Source organism: Amblyomma mixtum, chromosome 4 (assembly GCF_055824585.1).
Source record: "Amblyomma mixtum isolate Tamu chromosome 4, ASM5582458v1, whole genome shotgun sequence".
Classification (NCBI taxonomy): domain Eukaryota; kingdom Metazoa; phylum Arthropoda; class Arachnida; order Ixodida; family Ixodidae; genus Amblyomma; species Amblyomma mixtum.
Window position 1 is genome coordinate 132,432,555 of NC_143015.1, and position 14,903 is coordinate 132,447,457.

Sequence of the window (14,903 nt, forward strand, 5' to 3'; positions counted from 1 at the left end):
ACAGGCATTAATGATTGCTACGATGTCATTGATGTAATAAAGAAAAAGTACCGGACCAAGGATGCTACCCTGCGGCACACCAGATTTTATCGGTCGGTTACGCGATTTCTCTTCATGTATTTGGACAAACTGGCTGCGTCTGCTTAAGTAACACTTAATTAAGTTTAATGGCGTCCCGCGGAAACCATAGGACTCGAGTTTACAGAGAAGTAATTTATGATTTACGCAATCAAAAGCCTTGCTGAAATCTAAAAATATACCTAGCGTCATGAGTCTTTTTTCAAAATTTTCTAGGATCATATCTTTTTGTAGCAAGAGAGCAATTTCAGTAGAGCGTTTTTTCCTAAGTCCATACTGACAGTCAGTAATTAGGTCATGTTTTTGTGAAAAACTCTCTATACGGGCATTAATAATTTTTTCCAGTTCTTTCGAAAATATGGGCAATATGGATATTGGGCGATAGTTTGTTAGGCTATTTTTATCGCCTCCTTTATGAATAACGACGACCTTTGCTATGTGCATCTGTTCCGGAAAAACGCCAGTGGAGAGGGCAGCATTGAAAATGTGTGTTAATACAGGTGAGATTAAATCAATCACATATTTCACTGGCCCAATTTCTATGCCATCTGCGTCTCGGCAATGGCTGTTTTTAAAGCCATTAAAAATTGTACAGACTTCATGGATAGAAGTGGGTGCGAAGAATATTGATTGTGGAACAACTGGAATGCTTGAAACAGTATCGAAGGCACTGTTTCTGTTCCCTAATTCAACAAAAAAGTCATTGAATCTATCTGGCAGTTTAACCCCATTTATTGTTTCGCCATCGATAGTCAGACTGTCCACATCTCTGCCACCATATTTTCTATTCAGCATTTCGTTTACTTCCGCCACATGATATCACTTCTTTTTATGCTATCCTTATTGAAAATGCGATGATAGTACTCACTCTTAGCTTTGTTTCTTCTTGTTTATTTTATTTCGAAGTGTTTTAAAGTCCTTCCATTTCTTTGGGTCACGGGTTTGCAGGAATGACTGGTACATTTTATTTTTTATTTTAATTTGTTTAATAAGGTGCCTTGATATTCACGGTTTGCGTGATTTCTTATACTTTCGATGCGTTTGAATAGGGAAGGACTGACAGTATATTATTTTTAACTTAACTAGAAAAATTTCGTATGCCTCATTCGCATCACTGACAGCCATAACTCCGCTCCAATTTGTTTCCGCTATTTCTTTTCTGAAACTTTCTAGCGTACTAGGTGTTATCAGACGATACCTATAATTTTCTTTTTCACTAGGCAGGGCACGAGATGCTGTTTCACGAGTAAAAATATGGGCAAATGATCGCTGATATCAGAGCTTATCGTACCAGATACTGTATCCTCGGTAGACACATTTGTGATAAATGTGTCGAGCAATGATGACGTAAATGTGGTAATACGCGTGTCTGAGGTGACAGTACTAAAAAACCCATTAGACTCAAGTATAGATGAGAAGGTTGTGGAAGGTGTTGAGCCTCTCAAAAGGTCTATGTTGAAATCTCCGCCAATTGTGAGGTTATATCCAGCATCATTTGCGAATGAAAGAAAACCATCAGTGAAGTCAAAAAAAGCTGAAAGATTTCAACGGGGAGGACGATAAACAACTGCAAATAAGTTGTTGCGTTCTTTGACACACAGCACTTCGTAATTTTCTGTTATAACACTGCAATCGTCAACTACTACACAGCCTGGTGTAAGTGTTTGAATTGAGATACCGCCACCTCTTGTCTGACGGTTTAGACAAATGATCGTAGCCGGGAAATATAAGGTATTCTGAGTCATTTTCGAACCACGTTTCAGTCAGCATAATGATATTGAAGTCAAAGTTGCATGATTCTATTAATAAAGATATGTCATCTCGTTTCAATTGAACTGAACGCGCATTTAAATGCAGCAAGCTTAAGCATTTAGTTGTTTGTGGACTGATTGCGTTAGTAATATCTTGAGGCAAAATACAGTTTCCAGACATGTCACACGCAGACTGGTACTCTGAATACAAAGACTAAGAAACACTCGGTCTACGTCGAATCAACGGCGCAGATCTTGCTGAGGTCACTTTCTCTTTTGATAGGAATGATAGGCGAAGTTTCAGTCTGGCGCGCAAAAATGCTACCATTCCTCACCCACACGAACTTCCAGTTTTGCTCGCGTTTCCGTGCGATAGCCCTTCCAAGAAGCCGCTTCATTTGAGGGCAGAGGTGCTCGTTCACGAAAATAGGCGACTCATTTTTCATGCCAAGCACAGAATCGGTTTTCCGTTTCTTACGAGCCTTTTCGAGAACATTGTCCCGTTTTTCGCGGCGCTGGAATTGCACTATTATGTTAGTTAAGTTGGTTTCTTTGGTTGGCACCCTGTGACAAACGTCCACGTCGTCGGACGATATGCTTTCACCGATAGCGTCCCCGATTTTCTGAAGCATGTCGACAAGGTTCTAAATAAACTTAAACACGGAGAATGAAAACTTCGAGTCCTTTAGCGTTGATAATATGGCTTCAGGCGTACGACATGTACGACTTCCGGGCGTGTGCGGCGTCGCTGAGATGCTGTCGTGCCGTCGGGGATGACTTCATAGTCGAGGTCACCGATGCGACGGAGAACCCTGTACGGGCCAAAGCAGCGTGGCAGTAACTTTTCACTCAATCCACGGCGGCGAACTGGCGTCCATATCCAAACCCGATCACCTGGCTTCTAATGCGTGTCTCGTCGGCGCAGATTGTAGCGTCGGGCGTCGGTGTGCTGCTGGTCTTGAATGCGAAGCCGCGCAAGTCTTCGGGCTTCCTCGGCGCGATGAAGGTAGGCGGCGACGTCGAGGTTGTCTTCGTCAGAAACGTGCGGGAGCATTGCGTCGAGTGTTGTCGTGGGCTTCGTGCCGTATACCAGCTGGAATGGGGTAAACCTGGTTGTCTCCTGGACGGCAGTATTATAAGCGAAGATCACGTAGGGCAGAATCGAGTCCCACGTCTTGTGTTCGGCGTCGATGTACATGGAGAGCGTGTCTGCGATGGTGTTGTTCAGACGCTCTGTGAGTCCGTTGGTTTGTGGATGATAGGCAGTTGTCCTCCGATGGCTCGTCGGGCTGTAGTTTAAAATCGCTTGCGTCAGCTCGCTGTAAATGCCGTCCCTCTGTCTGTGATGAGCACTTCGGGGGCGCCGTGTCGCAGGAGAATTTGTTCGACAAAAAATTTTGCGACTTTCGTTGCGGTACCATTAGGCAACGCTTTTGCTTCGGCGTATCGGGTGATGTAGTCGGTGGCCACGATGATCCATTTGTTGCCTGATGATGAAGTCGGAAAGGGGCCGTGGAGGTCCATTCCTATTTGCTGAAAGGGCTTAGTTGGAGGTGGTATGGGGTTCAGGAGTCCGGCTGGTCTAATCGGAGGCGTTTTGCGTCGCTGACACTCACGGCACGTTTTCACATAATGGGAAGCGTCGGCAGCTAGCCGCGGCCAATAGTACTTCTTCTGGATGCGGTGCAACGTGCGAGCAATCCCGAGATGCCCCGCAGTCGGCTCATCATGACATGCCTGCATAATTTCTTGCCTAAGATTCTTGGGCACGACAAGAAGATGTACTGTCCTGTTGGACGCGAAGTTCTTCTTCAGGAGGACATTATTGTGAACGACGAAGGACGACAGTTGGCGCTTGAACCCTCGGGTAGGCGATGCAGTCTTGCCTTTCAGGTAATCAACTAGGCTTTGCAATTCAGGTCCCGAGCGCTGCTGCTCCGCGAAACTGCTGGCGCTTGTTGTTGTTGTTGCCTTGGAGGCATGGCACATACCCACGACGGGGGATTGGCCAGGGCTCAGTGAGGAGAGCCCAATAAAGGCAAATTGGTGCCAAGCTAATGGATTACCTTTTGGTGCCAAGCTAATGATTAACTTTGGGTACGTGTTGCGAGGAATTAAATATGGAATTTAAAGAAATTACGGGAAGAAATGAATGAAAAAAAAACAACCGGCTTAAAGTTAGAGAATTAAATACCAGAAAAAATTCTGAATGATTTTTCAATGCGGACATTTTGGGTGCCATTAGCAAGGGAACCTGCCGGTAGCAATTATGTAATTGTGGAGGAAATCGCAAACTTGATGCAATGCGAAACCTCTGGCGCTAGCACCGAAGGAGAGAAGAAGCGGAACCGACAAAGTGAGTCCCATTCGAGAAATTGGAATTTCGAGATACGTCCTTCTCTGAAGTGCAAACCTCCGGCAATAGAGTAGGAAATGCTCCAGTGTTTCCACCTCTCTACAAGTCGCACAAAGGATTGAGGGACTGAACCCGCATCTGCATAAATAAAGATTTAAGCGGGGAATTCTGCACCGCAGGAGTGTCATTGCAACCTCACACTGCCGGGATTTACAAGCACGAACCTTCCATGGGTACGTGAGATGGTGGTAGTCAATAGTAGACAGCAATGGATCGTTGCACATAGTGGTAATATGCTGATAGCGCTGAAAGCGAGACATTCTGAAAACGATCAGATTAGGGACGTTACAGGCGACCGGTGCATTGAGCGCAGATTTTGCTAAAAAGTCTGCTGCATCGTTTTGAGAAATACCGCAGTGACCTGGGATCCAGACGAAGCGCACCGCTTTCACCCATCCAGAAATGAAATACTTCAATGAGCGGCTCAATAGATCGTCCCGTTTAGAATCCAGCGCCAACAACACAGAGAGGCAATCTGACAGAAAGATCACCTGGGAGACACTGGGGGGAATCTTTAAAGCAGCCAGCCCAAGAGCCATAAAGTCCGCTAGAAATATGGGAGTGTAATCCGGGACTCGAAGTGAATAACTCCAAGAGAGATCCTCAGAAAAAATGCCAACGGCTGCGTTCTGGCCAGCCCCGGACGCATCTGTAGCAATCACACTGTGGTGGGGGAAAGAGTCAAGGTGTTCTGAGAGGAGACTAAGTAGGGTCCTGGACGGCAGATGCTTTGCATTAGGTGGGAAAATATAATCAAAAGCAATATCCACAGGGGACGTTGCAGAACCTACTCTACACACAGAACTGAGATCTATACCAATCACCGATAAAAGGTTTTGAGTAAAAATGACCTGAGGGAGGCGAAACCTTGGCCAATGATGACTAAAAAAGAGAGCCGGGTGGAAAACAAAAATAGGTGTAGCCACACCAGAAGCAGACTCAAATGCCCGTAAGAAAGTCCTAACAGTTAATAGCTGAAAACGAGAGTTAAGGTCGGGAATACGAGCCTCCAGGTACAGAACTGCGGTGGCAACTGACTGAGGGAGGCCAAGGCAGAGGCGCAGGGCACGCCTTTCTAACAGCAGCAACGGACGGAGCTTGTATTTGGCGGACCCAGAAAAGAGTATGCAGCCAAATTCCAAAATGGGTCTGACATAGGCTTTGTAAAGGAGTAGGAGCGTGTCCCGACGCATGCCAAATCTCCTATTGCTTATTCGAAGTAGCCGACCCAGCGCACGCTCTCTCCTTTCTCAACGTTACTCTTGATGTGGGGCCGCCAGTCCATACTAGCATCATAAATTACGCCTAGATACCGCAAGGAATCCACCTGCGGTATATTGTCCGTGCGATATTGTAACGATATATATAAAGGCATGTTAGATTGAAAACTAACACACTGATTTTATGCACATTTAACACCAGATTAATGTTATTAAACCAAACCTCGAGAGCATTGAGGTAAGCCTGCAGACAACGATAAAGGGCATGGATGTCGGTTGCCGAGGCAAAGAAGGCAATGTCATCTGCATAAACGTAAACTGCAACGTCAGGGTGGATGGGAATGTCACACATCAGAATATTGAAAAGAAGTGGCGAAAGCACAGAACCTTGTGGCACACCTCTGGTCTGGGCGTAGGTGTCTGAACTGAAGGAGCCGTCAGTGCAAAAAAACTGCCGTCCCGCTAAAAATTCACGGATCCACGCATAAACGTAGTACGGCGGGTGTAGTGTTGACAATTTCGTGAGAAGGATAGAATGTTCAACACTGTCGTATGCTTTAGCAACGTCAAGCGTCACTAACGCTGGGACTTCTTTTTTGCGCACAGCAAGGCGGATTCTGCTCTCTAAATCAACATGGGCAGACCATATTGAGCATCCGCGGCGAAAGCCAATCTGGGCTGGACAGAATGCATTAATATCTGAAACATGCTTTGACAGGCGCCTGTGCACAATTCTTTCCACGAGCTTTGCCAAATTGGATGTTAGAGCTATCGGCCGAATGTTATCAAGATGGAATCCTTTTTTTGAATCTTTTAAGAGTAATACTATTTTCGCCACCTTCCAGGAGTGCGGCAGCCATGCAGCTTCCAATGAAGCGTTGACCAGATCGAGAAGGTCCTGAGTGAATTCTTCAGCTAAGATTTTAAACACACCGACCGTAACACCGTCCTAACCCGGAGCCGAAGATTGGATCGTAGAAACTACAGTTAGTAGTTCTGATTTATCAACCGCCACATAGTCTGAACAGGGGAAGGGGACGAACAGGGGCACTCTGCGCTGCTCCTGAAAGCGTAACGCGAGCCCTTGTGCGATTCGCTCTAACTCATCTTTCGCCTCATGTGGAGACAGTACAGCCGAGCTTGTTAACTGCATTGATGAGGAGTGGATATTCCGTTCCATAAAACGGTGCAGAGCCTTCCTATTGTTTGGGGCTGACAAATAGGTATTCAAATTTTGATTGCAGCCATCCTTTGCCTTTGCTATTGTTCTCTTAAACGAAGCCGAGAAAAATTTATAGTTGATCCAATTAGCAGGGCTCTGATTATGCGAAAGGCTCTTCCTTGCTGCGTTCCTACGGCGGAAGGCTGTCTCACAAGCAGCGTTCCACCATGGAGATGGTGATTTATTGCTAACACCCGACCGCACAATGAACTGTGAACTCTCTGTAGCCTTCAAAACAGAATGAAACACTCGCTGAGCCCTGTCGTTTCCGTTGGAACAAACATCAGATGAAAGGGAAGCGCGCAAAGACGATTTGTAGGCTGCAAGATTAACTAACTTTCGGGCAGAACCCTGCCCATGGAGTGAGCGCACCAAGATGGTGAAAATAATTGGCAAGTGGTCACTAGACGTACCACTGTCAATTGTGGACCATGCCCCTATACCTACCCCACCTGCTGCCAAAGACAAATCGAGAACTGAACTCGAATTTTCACGGATGAAGGTTATGGCCCGAGAATTACAGCAGCGCACATTATTTGCCGACATCCATGTCGATAACATCTGACCATGAGAGTCAGTGTAGGTATCCCAGACAACGTGATGTGAATTAAAGTCTCCAGCAATGATGACCCTATTAGAGTTGCCAAGCAAGCTGTCCAGGTGGTCTGTTCTCTTTACTCCTGCTGGATAATATACGTTAGCAACTGTGACAGGAGCACAGTGCGGCAAAATAAGATCAACAGCTAAGAGCTCGCAGTCGGGAAGCATAACCTTTTTATTAATTGATGCGCGGTGACACAGTTTTAAAGAAATCAGGGTCACTAACCCACCGCCCCTACCATGTATGCGGTCCGCTCGAAAAACACGAAACCTATTTAATGAAAATGATTTTACAGAGGAGAGCCAAGTTTTTTGTAAGAGCACTATATCTGGATTATGAGAAGATAAAAGAAGTTTTAAATCTGTAAGAGAAGAAGCAAGAGATCGGCAATTCCATTGTAGAACCTTTACACCAGCCATGATAACTAGTCGAGAATAGAGGCTGAAACAGCCTCCTTTAGCATATCAGACTTCGAGGAGACTTTAGCAGGCCGTTTTCTAGTCTTTAACTGGGGAATGGAGGTCTTAGAGGGAGAGGTGGAAGCACGACGCTTCTGTGTAGAGCTGGTCATTTTCACATCAGTAGTACAGACACTGCTGCGAGGAAGACTAACTGGGACGCTATCAAGAGGTGGCACGGGAGTCGGTATATTGGAAGATGATGGTCCAATCGAGCTTTCAGCACACGGTTGAAGTGAAGTTGCCACTGGCGGCACAGCAGGTGGGGGATGACAAACTGCCTGACTCGCAGCAATCTCAGACAAAGCCTGAGTGACGCTGCTGAGCATACGCTCTACCACAGTTGACAGTGCTTTTTCGACGCTTGACACAATCTTTGCAGACAGCGTGGCTTCAAGGTCGGGAGCAGAGGAACGCACAAGGCTGGCGTAAGAGTGATTTCTGCGGTTAAGGAGCGCATGAGCGTCTGCTCGGGAACATCGATTTTGCTCAATTAATTTCAATAAACTCTGCTCCTGTGACCGTTTTTCGCAAGTGGCATCATCAGCACTGTGGGCGTTACTGCACAAGGAACAGACGGGTTCACCAGCAGTGCAGCTGTCGGAAGAGTGACCTTCACCACACACCCGGCACCTGGTCGCCGACTTGCAGGCTTTACCACTATGTCCAAATCGCCAACAGTTTGTGCATTGCAGAGGACGAGGTTGCAACGGGTCCACGCGATATACAATAGGCCATATTTTCAGCTCAGAGGGGCAGGTGCGACCAGCAAAAGTTGTAATTACCGACTCTGTAGCAACACGCACTCCTGCAACCTCGCGCGAGCAGCGGTATACAGAAATAACCCCGGCTCCTGCGTCCTGGAATTCCTCCAGAATTTCTTGGACGGAAGATGACGGTTCCACTCCACGGACAATACCCTTGGTGCACGCAAGCTGTTCCGGAATGAAGGCCTTAACCGGAACTGCAGTAAAAGTACGACACCGGAGCAGATCCGACGCACACTCAATGTTTGCCGACTTGCAAAGAATACCACGCCTCCCGAAAGGTCGCACTTCAGAGAGGTCGAGATAGTGATTTGACAGACTCTTCAGTTCGTGCTGGATAGCTTTGGAATTCTTCATTTTTAGTACTCCATCACCTAACTGTACAAGCGCCACCGGAATTGCATCTACACCATTCCTCCCAAATGAAGTCAGAGGCAAGCTTTCGACCGGCAGACTGGCGAACCAGGCTGCCGAGCCCCCACCCGGGGAGGTGAAAGCCATGCCTACAGCCGGCGCAAAGGCAACCTCACATTACTCAAATCTACAGTGCTACCCTGAATCCTGACCAAAAAACCCCCGAATGTGTAACGGCCTCACCAAACAGAAACGCCCGGCACCACCAGGAACCAAAGCAGATAGGCAGACAGTCCGAGGTACACCGACGAGGGGCGAAATTTCGACGTGGCCCAAATAATGGCGAGACATTCTTTCTCGGTCGTCGAAGAGTTGGCTTCGACTTTCGACAGTGAACGACTTGCGTACGCGATAACTTTCTCCTCTTTACCAGCTTTCTGAACGAGGACCGCTCCTAAGCCCACACTGCTTGCATCGGTATGGATTTCGGTTTCGGCGTTTTCATCAAAGTGCCCGAGCACAGGACGGAACTGTAGTCGGCGCTTTAGCTCTTTGAAAGCCTCCTCTTGCGGCGTTTCCCATTTAAAAGGCGCGTCCGCCTTGGTAAGTTGGGTCAAAGGCTCAGCGATGCGCGAAAAGTTCTTGACGAATCACCGGTAATATGCGCACAATCCAAGAAATCTTGGTATAGCTTTCTTGTCACTAGGCTGTGGAAACTGTGCGATCGCAGCCGTCTTCTGAGGGTCTGGGCGAACTCCATCCTTGCTTACGACGTGACCAAGGAACAGCAGCTCCTCGTAGGCGAAATGGCACTTCTCTGGTTTCAGTGTTAGGCCCGAAGACTTGATTGTTTCCAGCACTGTCCGAAGCCTTCTGAGGTGGTCTTCAAAGCTTGTGGAGAAGACAACAACGTCATCTAAGTAGACTAGACAAATTTGCCACTTCAAGCCTGCGAGCACTTGGCGAGCACTGTATCCATTACTCGCTGGAACGTCGCTGGGGCAGAGCAGAGTCCGAATGGCATCACCTTGAACTCGAAGAGTCCATCTGGCGTGATGAACGCAGTCTTCTCGCGGTCTCTTTCGTCGACTTCAATTTGCCAGTAGCCGCTCTTCAGGTCCATCGATGAGAAGTACTTAGCGTTGCATAGCCGATCCAGTGTGTCGTCGATGCGGGGGAGGGGTAGACATCCTTCTTCGTAATGCTGTTCAAGCGGCGGTAATCGACGCAGAAGCGAAGGGTGCCGTGTTCCTTTTTCACTGGGACAACTGGTGCTGCCCAGGGGCTCCTTGACGGCTGGATGACGTCGACACGCAGCATTTCCTCTACTTGCTTGCGGATAGCTTGGCGTTCTATCGGCGATACGCGGTAGGGGCTCTGCCGCAGTGGTCGGGCGTGTTCGTCTGTGACAATGCGGGGCTTGGCAAGCCGAGTTCGTCGGACATTCGATGCTGATGAGAAGCAATCGCTGTACTTTTGAAGAAGACTGCGTATTTGGTCTTGTCTGCTCCGGGGTAATGCCGGGTTGATGTCGAACGTGGGTTGATGGCCTTGGTCTGATGGTTCTGCGGGTTGGTCGGGTAGGGCAAATACGTCTCTAATGTCTGCCAGCTCGTCGAGGAAAGCGATCGTCGTACCTTTGTTTAGATGCCGGTATTCTTCAGTGAAGTTGGTTAGCAACACCTGGGCTTGGCCATTTCGTATTTGAGCGACTCCCCTTGCGACGGCCAGTCCTCGATCCAGGAGTAGCTGGGTGTTCCCCTCGATGACGCCTTCCGCAGTTTCGGTGTCTCCAGTACCTATGCAGGCGAGGACACTCGATCGGGGCGGCACGCTGAATGCTTCGTCGAGGGCGTTTAAGGCAACGTGATGAGTTGCGTTCGTCGCAGCAGGTATGGCGTTCTCCGTGGAAAGCTTGGTCGACTTAGATCGAAGGTCGATGATCGCCCGATGTTCATTCAGGTAATCCATTCCCAAAATCACGTCTCGCGAGCATTGCTGTAGGACCAGGAAGGCTGTAGCATAGGTTCTCCCATTTACAGTAACTCTCGCGGTGCAGCGTCCTGACGGCGTAATCAGGTTATCACCTGCGGTGCGGATCAGCGGGCCATCCCAAGTTGTTGTCACTTTCCTGAGTCGAACAGCGAATGGCCCGCTCATTCTGAGTAGTCAGCTCCCGTGTCGACCAAGGCAGTAACCGCGTGACCTTCGACCGTAACTGACAAGATCACTTGTTCGCGTTCTCGTATTGCACGTTGTCTTCGGTGTCCGATCTCGGCTTCGTCGAGTAGGAGGCTGCGGTGGGCGTACTCCGACGTTACTTCACTGGGAAGCGGTAAAAGCTTCAAGTCTGGTCGCGTCGTCGTCGTCGTCGTCGGTGCTGTCGTCGGTGTTGTCGTCGGTGTTGTCGTCGTAGTTGAGGCATGGACTTGGGTTTTCGTCGATGGAGGATCTTTGTACTTGCGCTCGGAAGCAACCTCACCTCCAGAGGCTGCTTTATTCAGTTTAACCTTCGGGGGCTGGGGGAACGTCCGCGCACTGCGTAGCTTCGGCTAGGAGATACAAAGCGCGGAGACGAAGGCGACGGAGAACGTGATAGGTGGCTGGGTGGTGAGCATTCTTCCCGACGCAAAAATTCCTGAATTTCGGCTGGTCGCTGGCCGGGTCGGGGTCCTGGAGCGTCGTAAGAGAACCCTCGGATGCCCAGTCTTCTGTATGGGCAATGCCGGAGTACCTGACCGGCTTCGCCACAGTGGAAGCATAGTGGGCGGCGCGCGTCGCTCGTAGGACGGGCGAGTTGGGTCGAGTGGGCGGCGGTCCAACGCAGCTGGCTGAGGGCGATAGGGGGGCAGGACGGCGCACAGATGCGGCGTAAGTCATGGCTGTGGGCTGCAGAGGCTGCGTGGTTGTCGGTGTCACACCCAAGGTCTGTTGCACCTAGTGCCGAATGACGTCGGTGCGCGAAGTGAGCTGCGGCTGCGTTCCTGTTGGCAGCAATCGTCGGAGCTCTTCTCGCACAATTTCACGTATAACCTCCCGCAGGTTATCGCTAGCGGTGTACATGCAGCTTGCTGACAAAAAGCGCTGCTTGCGGTCATACTGGCGGGCTCTGGCATCAAGAGTTTTTTCCATGGTGGATGCCTCTTCGACGAATTCCGAGACGGTTTTCGGTGGGTTGCGCACGAGGCCCGCAAAGTGTTGTTCTTTAACTCCTCGCATAAGCAACTTCCCCTTCTCTTCTTCCTTCATGCTCGAGTCGGCCCGGCGAAAGAGACGCTTCATCTCCTCCGCGTACATTGCAACGGTCTCGTTTGGATGTTTTATGCGAGACTGTAGCAGCTGCTGGGCTCTCTCCTTTCGCACGACGTTCGTGAAGATCTTCAGAAGCTGCTCCTTGAAGGCTTCCCAGTTCGTGAGGCTAGCTTACTCATTCTCAAACCAGATTCTTGCTGGTCCCTCTAAGGCGAAGAAGACGTACCTAAGTTTCGTAGCATCATCCCAGTTGTTGAAGACAGCCACACGGTCGAACTGTTCCAGCCATTCTTCGGGGTCGGCGCCAGGCGAAGCGTGGAAGGTTGGTGGCACCCGGGGCTGGTGAAGAATGATTGGAGTCGTCGTCTGGGGCAAGCTCATGGTGTACGTTGCTACTGGCTTCCGCTTCCGGGTAGGGTCCGGCAGAATCCAGAACTCAGGTGCGTCTCCTAGCAGACGTCGGCTGGCGCGGTGGACTGGATTCAGGTCCTGCGGTAAATGACTCAGAGGGCTGGCGTCATGACTTGTAGGGGGTGTCCGGAACCTGAAAGGCTACCCAGCACCTCCACCAGATGTCACGTTGTAGTGACGGCAGTCCAGCGGTCAGTAGGACACCAACAAGACTTGAAAACTAAGCTCTTTATTTGGGCTGACTTGCGCCCGCAAAAGAACTGAACCACTCGGCGGCAGCGTAAGCAACAAACGTGCTCGTCAGTCGCCGAACTACGAATGTCCTCCGCTCGCGGCATCGCTCAATTTAAAGCCGGCAAGGAAACTTCCAGATAGCAGGACAAGATCATCTACAGTAATCTGGAAAAACCTGGATGCAGCCTTTCATGGCTGCGATCAATCGAGATTAGACTGGTCGCTTCTCGCGTCACGAACAAAAATGATAACAGCCCTTTCCTGCAGCCTTGAGCGTGAACGAACAAACACTACAATGATACGTGGCAGTATAGACTGGATTAAAATCGGGTTCCTGATCGGGTGGGGAGGAGAAAACAGGCCGGTGAGGGAGCGCGCGGGCGGCTGCGACTGCTGCCTCGTTTCCTGCCAACCCCTGATGAGCAGGGCCCCATATACGGTAACGGTGTGCGGGGTGCGTATCTCGTATGCAATTTTGGTACATTCGATAGGCTAGGTAGGGAGTGCAGCTTTGTTCGACGTTCCGACAGGCCCCTCACGATTCGGTGATTTTGTATTTTGAATCGGAATGTGAGGCCGCGAGAGCAATCGCGACCCCTTCTGCTTGTGTTGCACTACGGGCTCTGAAGGTGAGGCCGTTAACTGTGTTGCTGTAGTGAACTACAGCGACAGTGTACCATACCCCATGGTGAGGAGGGTGGCGTCCACGTAGTATACACCTGATTTGTTGCCATAATGTCGGGCTAGGGCTTCCGCTCGTGCCAGGCGCCGACCATTATGGTCTTCGTGTGACATGTTGTTTTGAAGAGGTCGAACGTGGAGGGCACGTCTCCACAGTTCTCGGATGTGAAACCTGTCTTCCATGGGAGTGGTGTGTTGGATATGGAGTCGAGCAAGAAGGCGGCGACCCGACTATGTTAGCGACATGCGCGTGTACTGGTTTGTAAGGTGCGCCTCCCGTAGCTCCTGGAAAGTATTCACCACCCCAAGACCCATGAGCCGGCTGTTTGAAGTAGTGATGGGAAGGTCAAGGGCACGCTTAATAATTTTGCGAAGGATGGCCTCAAGCGTATCCTCCTCTTATTTCCGTAGGTGGAGATAAGGAGTCGAGTAGAGAATTCGACTGGTTACAAAGGCGTTTGCCAGCCCCAAGGCATCCTTACTTCATAACCCCCGCGTTTGTTGGAACACCAGCGGACCATGCGGCGCATCTGGTCCCCCACCTTGCGGAGTTTGGCCAATGTAGTGTCTGGCCGTCTGGGTTTGTGGATGTAGAGTCCGAGTACCCGTATCTCATCACTTTCGCGTATGGGACCACTCTCAAGAGAAAGAGATGGGCAGCGATTGTGGCTCAGCTCGAGCCAGCGAGCAGGCCCGTGTAAGTTCTTTTCCCTCTTCCTTCAGTCACAACACCAGAGACGCCAGCAGAAGTGCTGTGCAGCCAGAGGAGAGGCGGATGGCCTAGTGCACAGTGTTTGTGAGCCGAGTGATGAGGGTAGTGTGCTTGCCATTAGGCTGAAGAAACAGTCCAAGGATGCAGAGGGTAGAGATAAGAGGAATAGGTGTGCCGTCCAGGTATACGGTGAGAGGATAAGGCGACATTCCCAACCGCCACCACGGCATGCGCGAAAACGACCTCCACCGCTTCGTCCAGGCCATTGTTCTAAGCCGCTTCATATATTCTCTTCTTTATCTCTTTCATTCTCGCACCGAGAACGACAAAGTCAACAGCCTCGTTCGCCAGGCGCATAAGTGGTCCCTATCTTTTCCCACATCTATCTCGACGACTCAGCTATTGTCCATGGGCGTCCACAACTCCTTTACAGAGCTGACGGGGGCCCATCGTACGGCCGAGCTCCTCCATCGCTCCCGCACCCGCCCGGGTCCCGCACTTCTATCCACCCTTCAGCTTTCCTCTCGTATCCCCCTTCCCACCTCACTGACCATCCCTTCCCACATCTCCTGCCTCCTAACTGTTCATCCCCTCCCTAAGAATATGCATCCTGAACGTCACCCCTCCTGCAGAGCAGCGAGGGCCCCCGCGGTTTGGTGCGAGTACGGACGGAAACCTGCCGTGGTTTATGTGGATTCCACCGCGTACAGCTTCTACCCATCCCACACACTTGCAGTCCCTGACAA